This window comes from Marmota flaviventris, chromosome 1, assembly GCF_047511675.1.
Source record: "Marmota flaviventris isolate mMarFla1 chromosome 1, mMarFla1.hap1, whole genome shotgun sequence".
Lineage (NCBI taxonomy): Eukaryota > Metazoa > Chordata > Mammalia > Rodentia > Sciuridae > Marmota > Marmota flaviventris.
This window is the reverse complement of record NC_092498.1, coordinates 169,002,687-169,016,336: the sequence shown is the minus strand read 5'-3', so window position 1 is coordinate 169,016,336 and position 13,650 is coordinate 169,002,687. Positions and strand designations below refer to the sequence as shown.

General features: G+C 45.3%; 1 protein-coding gene across 5 annotated transcripts in view; it reads left to right on the top strand.

Moving 5' to 3' along the window:
* The first annotated feature begins 8,291 nt into the window (after nucleotides 1–8,291).
* Nucleotides 8,292–13,650, top strand: part of Arhgef3 (Rho guanine nucleotide exchange factor 3) — a 310,186-nt gene continuing 304,827 nt past the window's right edge. The window contains exon 1 of one of the 5 annotated variants that reach the window (XM_027921548.2): nucleotides 8,292–8,340. The gene's annotated coding sequence lies outside the window, so the exon portion shown is untranslated. Of the gene's footprint in view, nucleotides 8,341–8,800; nucleotides 8,826–13,650 lie in introns of those variants that run through there. The other 4 variants (XM_027921552.2, XM_071618838.1, XM_071618839.1 and 1 more) reach the window with 4 other exon arrangements.

Genomic DNA, 13,650 nt, shown 5'->3' with positions numbered 1-13,650 from the left:
AAATGGTTTTGTACCTTAGAATTTCTGCATCAAATAAAATGTTTTTGTTTTAAGACTGTAGTGGTTTGTTATTTAGAATACCTGTCCTGTTTCCTAGCTAGCTGAGGCTCCTGGCAGTTTTTGGAGGGTTCTGTCTCAGGAAGAAGAGGTGAGTGGGTCAGTATTTCTTGCCCTTTACAGAAGAGAAACCCACCACCTTGGACCATTTACATCCCTCAGCAGGCACTGGCGTTTCACCTGTCTGTGTCAGGAGGCCTTCCTGCTACAATACTGTTTCTTACAGAAGAAATCTGACTCTCAGAACAAATGGATTCGTTTTTCAGAAGTTTGAAAACAAGACACTGGAATTTGGGAGCCACACACAAATTAGAAAAAGAGACGTCTGCTCATTCTTCCAGGAGACATTCTTTCACCTTCTATGCACTGTTTATGCTCTGCAAGGTAACTTCTTATTGCCCATCAACTTCAGGTTCAGGTCCCAGCCTGGCTGCCGTTGCTGTGACCCCACGACTGTAAGATTATGTGAGAGTCTACTCCTTGATTTCCTACCTATAAATGGGCCAAACTCCCTACTTCAGAGGGTGGTGAATTAAATGGTGATATGCTGCAGCACACGTCAGTGTTCAGAAAATGGGCAAATGTCCTCAAGTGGGTGTGAAGAAATAGTATACACAGAATACAAGCCTTTGAGCCATTCCCTGAAAAATATATGTTTTACATTTTGGGTCTTCAGAACACACTAAATTTTACTAAATGGATTTTCCCATTCACCTATCCCTTCTCATATTCCCTTGAGATTGTGTGGTGCTGAGGTTCTGCAACCTGTCCTCAAGGGAAATGGAAAGAGAGGATAATATAAACCAGCTTTGAGCAAAGCACAGTGGATCACTGAGAGGAAGAAATCCCAAGTTCTTGCCCCTCACCTTGGCACTTCCTTCATTTTTCCTATTCATAGTGGCCTAGGGTGCTGCTGCTTGTTTTACCTGTTGATTTCTTCTTTCCTTTGGTCTTTGTCATTTCTCCTTCTTTTAGGAGTCTGAATTTGAGTGCCAAGTGCTTGACATGTGTGATCATGATAGCATTTATCTTCACAGCTATTTTTGAGGTGGGTAATCTTCTATGTCCATTTTGTAAACAAGGAAACAGGCTTGGAGAGGTTCTCAGATTTCATGGCTGGCTAGTGGCAGAGCCCACCTAGACTACTTCACATGGCCCCTTGGTATAGGTCTAGCTATTCAGATAGAGATGGACTTCATAATGTCTTTGTGGTCAAGGGCAACAGAGAACCTCCTCATAAGGTGGCCAGTAGAGAGAAAGCGCTAATGGACCACTTTGGGTATTGGCAAAGCTAGTTCCTGGGCCAACTACTCATGCCTTTTCTCACCTCCACTTGATATAGAAAGAAATGTTCAAGATCCCAAACTCCAGAAATTGGATAGCTTTACCAAGGGCACAACCGAGGGGTTGGCAGCCCTGGGGTTGAAACATCTGAGGGAAGCATTGTCTGTCATTCCTTATCAATAGTCCCTCAATAGAGTTTAAGAGAAAGGAAAAGTCTCCAGTAGCAATTATAGTGACTTGGTTTCTTTCTCAATCCAAATGTTGAGAGTAAATCTGGTTCAGAATTTAAGCAAGTGGATCTCAATCTGAAGAACCTCAGGGCAGTGCTACAAGTGACTTCCTCTTCTTTCATTAAAATAAGTTACAGCTTGTACTTTACTATTAATGGAGGAAACATGGATAGCATGAGAAATCCTAATTTTTACCACAGTGTTAGAAAGTTGGAGTTTGTTGTTACAGTTGCCTTAGGGTTCTTATAGTTCTAACATCTGTGGGGACTTGCCACTGTTTTTGCCTTTGTGTGGCAATGCTAACTTTTTTTTTTTGTGCTGGGCATTGAACTCGAGGCCATGCCAAGTATGTGCTCTACCACTGAGCTGCATCCCCTGCCTCAGGAAATGTCAACTTTGGAGGAAGCAAAGCCCAGCTTTCCTTTACAGGCTTAAATTAAATTACAGGAGGAGAAAAGTAGGTGGAGGAGGGAGGAAACTATATTTTTGCTGTCCTTGGCATATTGGGTCATCAATAACATGTCTGTGTTCTAGCCCAACCCTGGCTTATTCTGTCCTCACTGCCCACAGGAACAAAATCAGAAGCAGCTCAAGAAAAAGGAGATGTAGAGGATGCAGTGAAGGAGGATGATGGACACAAACACTGCTTAAGCACTCTTATAGTAAGATAATATTTAAATGGGCTCTTTGGGATTAAGGGAAAGTTTAATGCAAGTGTTGTGCATTTAGCCCCCTGGCTTCTTTCTGGTGAGGATGTTACGCCACATTTTTACATTTATGGATGATATGACCTTCTTACAGCCTTTATTCCAGTGTGTGCTGGGGACACAGGACACAGTAATGGACAAGGCACACACACATACAATCACTGCCTCCTGATTCCTGCTCCTCCTATGTATGGAACTGTGAGCAAAATGCTTAAATGCTCTATAAGATGGAGAATAACCCACCACATGGGATTATTGTGAGGATTAAATGAACTGGGATACAGAGAACACCCAAGGCTGTACTCAGCAAGTGCTAGGCACCTGTTAAGTAGTAGCTGCTAACTGTTCTGTGAAGAGGAGACCTTGGATTCTTTGGGGACTTATGGAGATGGGCTCCATGCCCACAAGGAGCTTGAACCCTGAGACTTTTCCAGGGACAAAATAAAATCATCTCTATCCACCCCTGGCTGTTTTGTGGTGGTCTAAGGTGAAGGTGGGAGGTGAGGTTTGAAGGGGGAAAAATTAAACTTAGAATGAACTCTGGGGTTCTTAATAGTTGACCACATATACTGTGGCAGTTGACCATGTTCCTAGAGGTTTGCAGTGGTTCCATTCATCTGCTCCTTTTCTCCTTGTCACCTTTTAGCCTTGATGGGGATACATTTTTCTGGACTTGTTGTTGCAAGGTCCCAGGCCCAGGCAGATAACCACACCCAGCTCTGCATATGAACAAAGGCAGGGATTCTCAAAGAAATTATCAGTGAAAAATTAGGGGAATTTTTTTTTCTCCTAGGGTGAAATAGCTCTGCCTGTTCTTTTCTATTCTTGCTTTTCAGAAACTCCGGGGAGTGGGCAGGAGTCAGCTTCAAGGCAAACCCAGGCCAGGCCAAAAGGAACTTGTAAGAAAGGAAGGCAGGGCTTGGGATTGTAGCTCAGTGGTAGAGCGTTTGCCTAGCACACGTGAGGCAACGGGTTTGATCCTCAGCACCACATGAAAATAAATAAATACAATAAAGGTATTGTGTCCACCTACAACTAAAAATATATATATTTTTTAAAAAATGAAGGAAGGCAGGAGCGTGCCTGTTCACCAAATGCAAATGCAGGCAGATCCTTCCTTTGCTTTTATGCCACTGAAGTTAGGTATATTTAAAGATCTTTCACACAAATGCAAATTGTGTATTATTGATAAGATGATTATTGTTAACATTATTAGCATTGTGATTAAAGTGTGGGCTTGATCTTTGGCATCCTGAACTCAGATCTTAGTCTTCCATTTTCTGTGTGACCCTGTTTAGGACTTTAAAGTTTCCCTATGGAAAGCCTAACAGAGCTCTTGTGAGACTTGAATGTAAGGTCAGGTGGCACAGAACCTGGCACACAGTGAGTCCTATATCTGTGGATGTGGGCACCAAGTGACAGGTTAAAAGATGTACAGTTAATGGGACTTTCCCACAAATGTCTCCATGGGTCCTGGGTACCTGATGGGCTAGCAAACTGAAGTGGGCCTTCCGTCTCTTAGAGTTCTCAATTCAGCTGGCCTGCAGCAGAGAGGAACACTTGATCAGATGTCACTTCCTGCTTGAAACTACAAATGACCCTGGAGGTGAACACCAAAGCTCATAATCCTGCCACAGGTGTCACTATCTTCAAGGGTGGGGACTACACTAAGCAGGTGTTATTTCATCAATGTGCTGCTCCACACCTTTCAGATTCTTAAAACAATGGGAGGAGGAGCATTGGTGCAGGGTACCGCTACAGGCAGAAGGTTGAGTATCTCTCCCAGGAATTCCACTTCTAGGGTTGTATCTTTTACAACCAGTAACCAGAAATATGTGTCAAAGTTTATTGTGCAAAGATTTTCATCACCAAGCTTGATCCTGACAATGAGAAATGAGGAACAAAGCAAATGCTCTCAAAGATTGATTTTTATAAGAAGAGGGTACTGTCATACGACAGACTTTAACAAGCAGACTTTAACAGTCATGTTGTAGAAGAACAGTTCATGACAGAGGAAAAGGCTCATGATGTATTACATGAAATATAAAGGACACAAATTAACAGTGGTTATCTCTGGGTGGTGATTGTGGTTCCATCTTACTCTTTATACCTCTTGGAATTTTTTTTTTTTTGTGGTGCTGGGGTTTGAATCCAAGACTTTGTGCATGCAAAGCAGGCACTCTACAACTGAGCTATATCCTTAGCCCCCTCTTGAAATTTTTTATACTGTTTTACAATGAGAGGTATTATATAATCAGAGGGTCTTAAATATATGGTTACATACAACATGTTCAGCAAGTATTCAAGGTACAGGGTAGACACTAGGAGGCAGGGGCTGGTTGTTGCAGTGTCTTGCCTTTGCCCACTGTTGTGCCTTTTTATTATTTTATTTTTTTGTGTTGCTAGGGATTTAATCCAGGGCCTTTACATGCTAGGGAAGTGCTCTACCACTAAGCAACATGCCCAATCCTTTTTATTTTGAGACAGGTCTAAGTTACTGGGGTTGACCTGGAACTTGTGACCCTCCTGCCTCAGGCTCCTAAGTAGCTGAGATTACGGGCATGTACCATTGCAACCAGCCTGTCATGTCTTGTGCACAGGTGCTTCCCCAAGTGTGCTGCCCTGCCCCATGCTTCAGGCTATAACCATTATTTTCCTGCCTGGTGTCAATCATAGCTCCTCATGCTGGGGTCTTCTGCAGACACCCTGGGTTTCCTAACTGATTTAATAAAGGGATTGTCCTTGTCCTACCCCAAACTTTCTTGCAGAATTAGGGAAGACAGGTGAATTTAAGAACGAGCCCCTCCCCCCACCAACTATATTAAGGAGAAAAAGTGACTGATGATCGGTGTCTTTTGGCCTCTTCACCAGTTTCCAAACCCTGGATAGTAACCCACATTTCCTGACTATGCCCTTCTTTATCCCCACCAAAAGATAATCTTTTTTTTCTTGAAGGGACTTCCAACTTGAGTCCAGTGACCAATTCCTTCTTTCCTCCCCCAGCCATCAGCAGGGCCAAGCATGGCATGGGAGGAAGGTATGAGAGAAGCTGCATATATAAACCCTTGTGAGATAAAACTGATGTGCTGCTAAGTGTGCATATCCTACTTGTAGGTGTATTCTGCTTTCCAGAAACCCTGAATTATAAAAAAGGAAGTCAAGGAGTTTGCCTTTAATAACAATACAAAGACACGTTGCTTTTGGCAGTGAACAGACTTAGTTACTGTATTCCTTCCTTACTCAGCAACCAGTGTGATGTTCCCCAAATCCCAAATGCCTCTGCCTTCCTATGAGCAAAGTCTGGCTCACCTTGGCCAACAAATCTCCTCTGGCCTCGTCCCCCCCACCACCTGCCACCTTTGTGGACTTCCAGTATGGTGATCTGTTCTCTCCTGCTTCCACACCACCTGACCTTTCACACTTTCCCCTGCCTGGTTCCCTGGCCTGTCAGGGTTCAGCCCAGACCTGCTTCCCAAGGAAGCCTCCTTCTACCTAGACCAGCGCCTCTCCAAGTGTCTCTTTCCATGTCTTGTTCCCCATCTGCTTGTAGAGGGGATTATCTTCCTCTTCAGCTCCATGAGGTCCCAGACAATCTGTCTTGATACTAGTCAGAGCCCAGCATGGGATATGGCAATAGTTGACACTCAAATAATTAAACTGAATCTATTAGAAAGAAAACTCTTCTCCTTGGTAAGGCTGCCTAGGTAGAACCTCAGGTGTCACATGTGGGTCTGAAGTTGCCAACTGAGTCCTGGGTGAATGAGTGGAAGCCTTTTGCTTTGTACTTAATAAATTTAATTACTTAATGAACATGGTTGGTTTTAGTAGGAATCTTCCGCAGTGTGGAGGAAGGAGAATAACAAAGGTATTCTTTTTTTTTTTTTTTTTTTTTTATTTATTTTTTTTTCTTTTTTTTTTTTTTTTTATTGTTGGCTGTTCAAAACATTACATAGTTCTTGATATATCATATTTCACAATTTGATTCAAGTGGGTTATGAGCTCCCATTTTTACCCCATATACAGATTGCAGAATCACATCAGTTACACATCCATTGATTTACATATTGCCATACTAGTGTCTGTTGTATTCTGCTGTCTTTCCTATCCTCTACTATCCCCCCTCCCCTCCCCTCCCCTCCCCTCCCCTCCCCTCTTCTCTCTCTGCCCCCTTTACTGACATTCGTTTGTCCCCCTTGTATTATTTTTCCCCTTCCCCTCACTTCCTCTTGTATGTACTTTTGTATACCTCTGAGGGTCTCCTTCCATTTCCATGCATTTTCCCTTCTCTCTCCCTTTCCCTCCCACCTCTCATCCCTGTTTAATGTTAATCTTCTTCTCATGCTCTTCGACCCTACTCTGTTCTTAGCTACTCTCCTTATATCAAAGAAGACATTTGACATTTGTTTTTTAGGGATTGGCTAGCTTCACTTAGCATAATCTGCTCTAATGCCATCCATTTCCCTGTAAATTCTATGATTTTGTCATTTTTTAATGCAGAGTAATACTCCATTGTGTATAAATGCCACATTTTTTTTATCCATTCATCCAACAAAGGTATTCTTGTGGGGAAAGGTTGAGAACTAGAGATCTGGACACTAAGTTTGCCCTTAAAAATGGAGTACTTAGGGGAGTGTGTTTTCCCTGAACAGGAAACCAATGGGTCACCAGGGCTCAGTCTAGAGTCTAGGAGCCCCCTTGAAGCTGTAGTGGAATGAAGCTGCAGCTGTTGGAACGGACATTGATTTGCTCAAGATGTTTGATTTCTGGCCCAGAAGGGGACTGTGGGCTAGGAAGAGGCTAAGTAGCAGTAGCAGGCAGAGGTGCCATGAGGACAGTCCCAGCTGGGTCAAGGCAAGTTCTAAAGTCATTGCACTGGTCCTTGGGGCTGGACTGGAAGATCTATATCCCTGGGATGCCTTCCAGTGAGCTCTCACTCTCATCCTATGAACTGGGATGTAGGAGTGGCAGAGTTCACTCCTTGGAGAGAGTTAAGTCCACTCAGCCCTGGTCTTGTTGCTTACTTCACACCAGCTTGAGCGCCCGCCTATTGGCTAATGCTCTTTTCTTGATAAGCAGGGGCCCAACGGTCATCTCCAGATCTTTCTCACCTGGGGGCTGGCTTAAACTCTCTAAGCTTCAGTTTTTTCTTCTGAGAAGTGGGCGCCGCACAGACCCTCCATTTTAACATTGGGAATGTTAAAATTCTTCACACACCTAAAATGCACAAGTGGTTCATGGAATCATGACAGCTCAGTAACTACAGTCTAGAGCATTCTTTATTCCGGACTGTATGAGGTCCTGAGGACAGCAGACATTTATTTATCTATTAAATGAATGACTGGGTGCAGATTCCCATGTTTATTTCTGCATGGGTGACCCAGCCACTTCTACAGACTCAGCACCCAACAACTAACCCTCGATTACTGAAGACGTGCTGGGCGCCCAGGGGTTCGAGCAGTTCGATGCCCGTCCTCATTCTCACCTCTACAGTCAAGGAAAGTGAGGCTTGGGCAAGACCTGACACGCTGGAGATCTGCCTAGCGGCTACCGTGGGGACTTCGCGCGAAGGCTTTGGCCCTACCCAGCTAGGGCAACCCCTGCCACTCTTGCCTTTACAGTCGCCAGTTGGTGTGAAGTATCCCGCTAGATACCTATCCTTTAGCCACCCATGGGGTTTCCGGGGCGCCTTCGCGGCCCTGGGAAGCAGGGGCCAAGGGCTGGCCGTCGCCCTCAGTCTCCAGCCCGATGAACCCTCCGTCTAAGTTGGGTTTGGGTCGCAATGAGTGTTCTGAGGGTCCCCCTGCCCTCCCTTCTTACCTCTCCGGGAGACCCGGGCGGGGCGCGGGAAGCAAGGTGTAGAACAGCAGCCACGTGGGGCCGCGTCCAGGACCTGCTTTATCCAGCTCGGGCGCTCCCGGGGTCCCGGCCCGCCTCCCGCCTCCCGCCCACGTGGCCGGTTCCGCCTCCCCGCCCCGCCCCCCGCCCCGCCCGGTCAGCCGCCGGCGCCGCCGCCGCGGAGCGCTCTTCAGCCCCGCCGGGCCGAGCCAGCGCGGGCCGACGAGGTGAGTCTGCGAGGGTGGAAGCGAATCCTACCCGCCCGCTACAGCCTCTGGGGTTCGCTCCTCCCTTCCCTTAACCCACCAACCCCGCCAGAATTGGACTCGCGCCTCCCTCCTGGTGTCAACGCCGCGAGGGGTGCGCTGGGCGCAGCGCAGGTGGGCAGTGCCACTCGCGGTCCTGACCAGCCGCTGCTCTTGAGGGAGACGCTGACTTGGGTGCCCTGGGAGCTCCTGGCGAAAATTCCCGGAGCTACTTCCGGAGAGGGAGGCGCCACCTGTCCTGGGGGCGCGCCCCTTTTCCTCAACTTTCGTCTCCAGGTCTGCCTCGCGTGAGGCGCTGTTGGTGGTGGCTCTCCGGGTCCCTGGTCACTCGCAGCGGGGCAGCTGGGCTCTGAGCGCTCTGAGAGGGGACTGCCGCCCGGGCCCGCCCGGGTCCTTGAGCTGGCGGAGGCTTCGTCTTTTAAACTGCTCAGCCCAAGGATCCTGAGGTGGGCGGTGGACGCCTAGAGGTTAAGGTGAAAATTGGTGCCTCTAGCCAGAGTCGGGTGAGAGTTTTCTAAGGGTGGAATTTGATAAGGCTGGATGGAAATGGGTTCCCTTGGGCATTGCGGTGGTGGAGGGCTGCTCTCGATTATCATTGGTCTCACAGTGGGCTTGAATGTTGCGGAAACAGAGGGCTTGTTCTTAGAGGACTTGGCTTGCTCGATTTATTGCCTTGACCAGGCTTGCGTCCAAAACTGGGCAAGGATGTCCGAACTGCCAAACAGCAGTTGTCCTGAATGCAGAACTTATTTTTAAGCATTTCGTGCATTACCTAGGTATAACTAATTTCTTCCCTGGGGTGTGGAAGAGGAGAGCTTTGCTCTCTTTGTCTTAGCTGTGAGTCTTAGGCAAGTTACTTTACATATCTATGCCTGAGTTTCCTCATTTGTAAAATGGGGGTAATAATAGTATGAACCTTAAAGGGTTTGATAAGGTTAAAGTTCCCAATAGTGACAGTACAAGGTGAATTCTACCTGCTGTTAGTTGCTCTTATTATCACTGCTGACATCAGACTAATAGTGTATCACATCCCTAGCTTCCTAATGAAATGAATGTGTAGACTCTTTCTCCTTCTTCCTTTCCTCTTAGGGATCTGGTGTTTTCTATGCAGTAGCAGAATTTTCCCTTCAGCCCAGGGAAACTTGGACTTTGTTGGGATACCTACTATGGTTAACCAGCCTTGTGCAAAGTATATCTCAGAATGTGGGGTCAGAGGTGAACTTTGTCAAGGATACTGCTGGGAAATGGGATCTTGAACCTTCTGGAAGCTCTTGGATGTGACTGGATGTTTGCCTCTCAGGAGTGGTGTGTGGGGTGGAGTGGATGAGGTTTCACTTGAATTCTTGCAAGCCTCTGTCCCCCTGACAGGCACACATCCACTGGTCTCTGAGTGTGAGAGTCTATTTAAGGGCCCAGGGGCCTGATCTTGTCTCCCTCTCCTTTATTCTTTCATCTCCAGCAGATTGACTCCTGTGTCAGTGGAGTCTCCCTGGGCTGCACCTGTCTAATTTCTTCTTGTCAGTTTAGTTTCTTTCTTCTTGAACTCCATAAACAGGAGTGTTGCACCTAGGGCCCTGGGTTCCTCCTGAAATCTACATGAGACACTTGGAGCACAGGTGTGTGTTTTCCCAGAGGCTTCCCCTTTCATCATATTCTTCAAGAAGCCTGTGTGCCATAAAAATGGACTCTGAATGGCTGGTGGAGAGGTGCAAGTTTTACTCATCCCCTCTCCAGGTCAGGCCCAAATTTTTAGGGAGTGGCATGTTGGTGCACACACATTTCTTTGTACCCTAGCTCAGAGCACACCTTCCAGTACAAAATTTAGATGTGCTTTGACTTAGGACGAAAGCACAACGGAGAAGGCAGGCTGTCAGGTCAGGGGCTGTTAGTCTGTGGGGGCCTTCAGAATGGAATGCAGCTGATCAGTATTTCAGTTCAAGGTATCAGGAGACTTCTCAGAGCCTTTGTTCATGCTCTTCCTTCTAGTGAACACACTTATCTCCCACTTCTTCCCATGACCTGCACTTTCTTACCCTTCAGTTCAGTTGTCTCCTCTGTAGGAAGAGTTTCCCTGACCACTCTGTCCAAAGCAATCCCTCCCCAACAGTTTTAGTCACATTCTCCCATTATATTTTGCTCATGGAACTTGCCTGAAATGATTTTTTTTTTTCTTTTGTACCAGGGATTGAACTTAGGGGCACTCAGCCACATCCCTAGCCCTATTTTCCTAGTTATTGTTGACCCTGAACTGGAATCCTTTACTGACAGGGAATTCACTGCTTCCAACACAGCTGTTCCTTTGGAAGAAAGCTAGGAGTGGGGAGCAGCAGAGAATCAGATATAGTCCCTGATTTCGATGAGGATAAGATATGGCCTCCAGGCTTCTGCATGCCACCATCCTCCCAGTCTGTTTTACATCCTGATTATTCTTTTTCCATCAATATCTATCTCATGCATCTGTCTCTACTTCTCTTCCATTACCAAGGTCCCTGAGCCCCTGACCAGAACTCACATGAGCCATGTGTGACCAGAGGGAGAGCAGAAAGGCCATTGGCATAGATTAGAAACCTTCAAGGTCAATTCTGTATTGCTCAGGCACCTTTGTATGATTTAGATCTGAGGTGTCCCCAAAAGCTCATGAGTAAGACAGGGCAAGAAAGTTTAGAGGTGAAATGATTAGGTTATGAAAGCCTCAACCTAAGCATTCATTAACCTACTGATATGGATTAACTGGGCAGTAACTGTAGGTAGATGGGGAGTGGCTAGAGGTGGTGGGTCACTGAGAGTGTGACTTTGGGACTATATTTTGTCACTGGTGAGTAGTGGAGCTTTCTCTCTCTGCTTCTTTTTTAGTTGTAGATGGACACAATACCTTTATTTTATTTATTTTTATGTGGTGCCGGGGATCAAACCTAGTGCCTCTTGCATGCTAGGCAAGCACTCTACCACCGAGCCACAACTCCCCCTACCCTCTTTCTGCTTCATTGTTGCCATGTCCTGAGCCGATTTCATCCACCACACCCTTCTGCCATGATGTTCTGCCTCATTTCAGACCTGGGCCATCTATGACCTCTGAAACTATGAGCCCCAAATAAACTTCCTCTCCTCTGTGTTCTTGTCAGGTCCATTGGTCACAGTGACATAAAAGCTGACTAAAAAGCCCTATACCTGCATAGAGTGGGAGCAAGGGCAGCTCTGTTTCTTTTATTCTTTCACTGATTTTTTTTTTTTGGAGGGGTACCAGGGATTGAATTCAGGGGCACTTGACCACTGAACCACATTCCCAGCCCTATTTTGTATTTTTTTCTTTAGAGACAGGGGTCTCATTAATTTTGCTTAGCGCCTGGCTTTTGCTGAGACTGGCTTTGAACTCACGATCCTCCTGCCTCAGCCTCCTGAGCTGCTGGGATTACAGGCATGTGCCACTGTGCCTGGCTCTTTTACTGAATTTTTAAAATTAAGTTTTAAATTTTTTATTTGTTCTTTTTAGTGATACATGACATTAGAATGTATTTGGACATATCATACATGGAGTATAACTTCGCATTCTTGTGGTTGAACATGATGTGGAGTTACACTGGTCTTGTATTTGTATATGAACATAGGAAAGTTAAGTCTAATTCATTCTACACTCTTTCTGTTCACATCCCATCTCTCGTCCCATCATTCCCCTTTGTCTAATCCAAAGTATTTCACATCCCCCCCATTGTGTGTTAGCATTTACATATCAGAGAAAACATTTAGACTTTGGTTTTTTGGGATTGGCTTATTTCACTTAGCACAAGTCTTCAGTTCCATCCATTTACAAGCAAATGTCATAATTTCCTTCTTCTTTATGGCTGAGGAATATTCCACCCTGTATGTATACCACATTTTCTTTATCCAGGTTGGTTTCGTAACTTAGCTATTGTGAATTGAACTGCTATAATTATTGATGTGGCCACTCTTTCACTGAATTTTTTGTGACCCATTCCTTAATCTACTTATTAACTGTGATCCCCCTCCATTTTCTCTCCTCTTCCTTATTTATTTATTTATTGATTGATTGATTGGCATTAGAGATTGAACCAATAAAGGGGCACTTTATACCAAGAGCTACATCCCCAGTCCTTCTTTATTTTTTAAATTTTGAGACACAGTCTCACTAGGTTGCTGGGGGTCTCCCTAAGTTGCTGAGGCTGCCCTTGAACTTGTGATCCTCCTGCCTCAAGCCTCCCAAGTCACTGGGATTACAGGCATGTATCAAGGCATCCAGCCCTTTCTGTATTTTTCTAAAATTAATTTCATAGTGTTTCATCCAGATATTTTCTTATTTACATCACCTGGCATATATAGGATACCTGGGAAAAGACCATTCCATGCATATGGAACTTAAGGTTGCCATTGAACTCCCAGTTGACCAGTCAGCTTTTGAGCCCTGGACATGGTGTATCTCACTGGAGCAGGGGAAGGAGAATGAGGCAGTGTAGGCAGAAGTCCCCTCCCTTCCCTCAGATTCTAGCAGATAGCTGGAGTAAGGTCTTGGCATTGTGGGCTAGGGTAGTTGACTAAAGGCTCATGCATTCCTTTTCAGAAGGTGGGGCCAGAAGCATTGATGTTTTCTCAAACTACCACCTGGGGAATGAACATGAACCTAGCAGGGCACTTTAGGAGTTATAACCCCTCATATAATAAAACTTGTCTCACCCCTTTTCCCTGGGTAGGGGTGCCTTCTTTTGTTTCAATTAATTACATCTACCTAAAGGGAATCATGGGGAGGAAAAGTAGTTGTGAAGCAGGGCTCTGATGCAAAAAGTGAAAAGATCAAAATGTATAGCATCAAAGGCCAGAAAGTGTGTGTGTCCTCCTCTTTCTCTGGATTAATGATCAGTTAAAGTTTATTTAATACAGTATAAGATTCCTAGGAGTTGATGGTAGAATGAGACAGACATTATTACCCTATATGCATGCATAATTACACTACTGGAGTGACTCTGCCCTGTGTACAGCCAGAGGAATGAGAAGTTGTGCTCCATTTGTGTATAATATATGAAAATGCATTCTATTGTCATGTATAACTAATTAAACCAAATAAAAAAAGATTCCCAGGAGTTAAGAATTTGAAATCTGGGGCTGGGATTGTGGCTCAGTGGTAGAGCACTTGCCTAGTGTGTGTGAAGCACTGGGTTCTATTCTCAGCACAAGAAAGAAAAGGAAGGAAGGAAGGAAAGAAGGAAAGAAAGAAAGTCCAATGACAAGTAAGAAAATATTTTTTTAAAAATATGCATACTT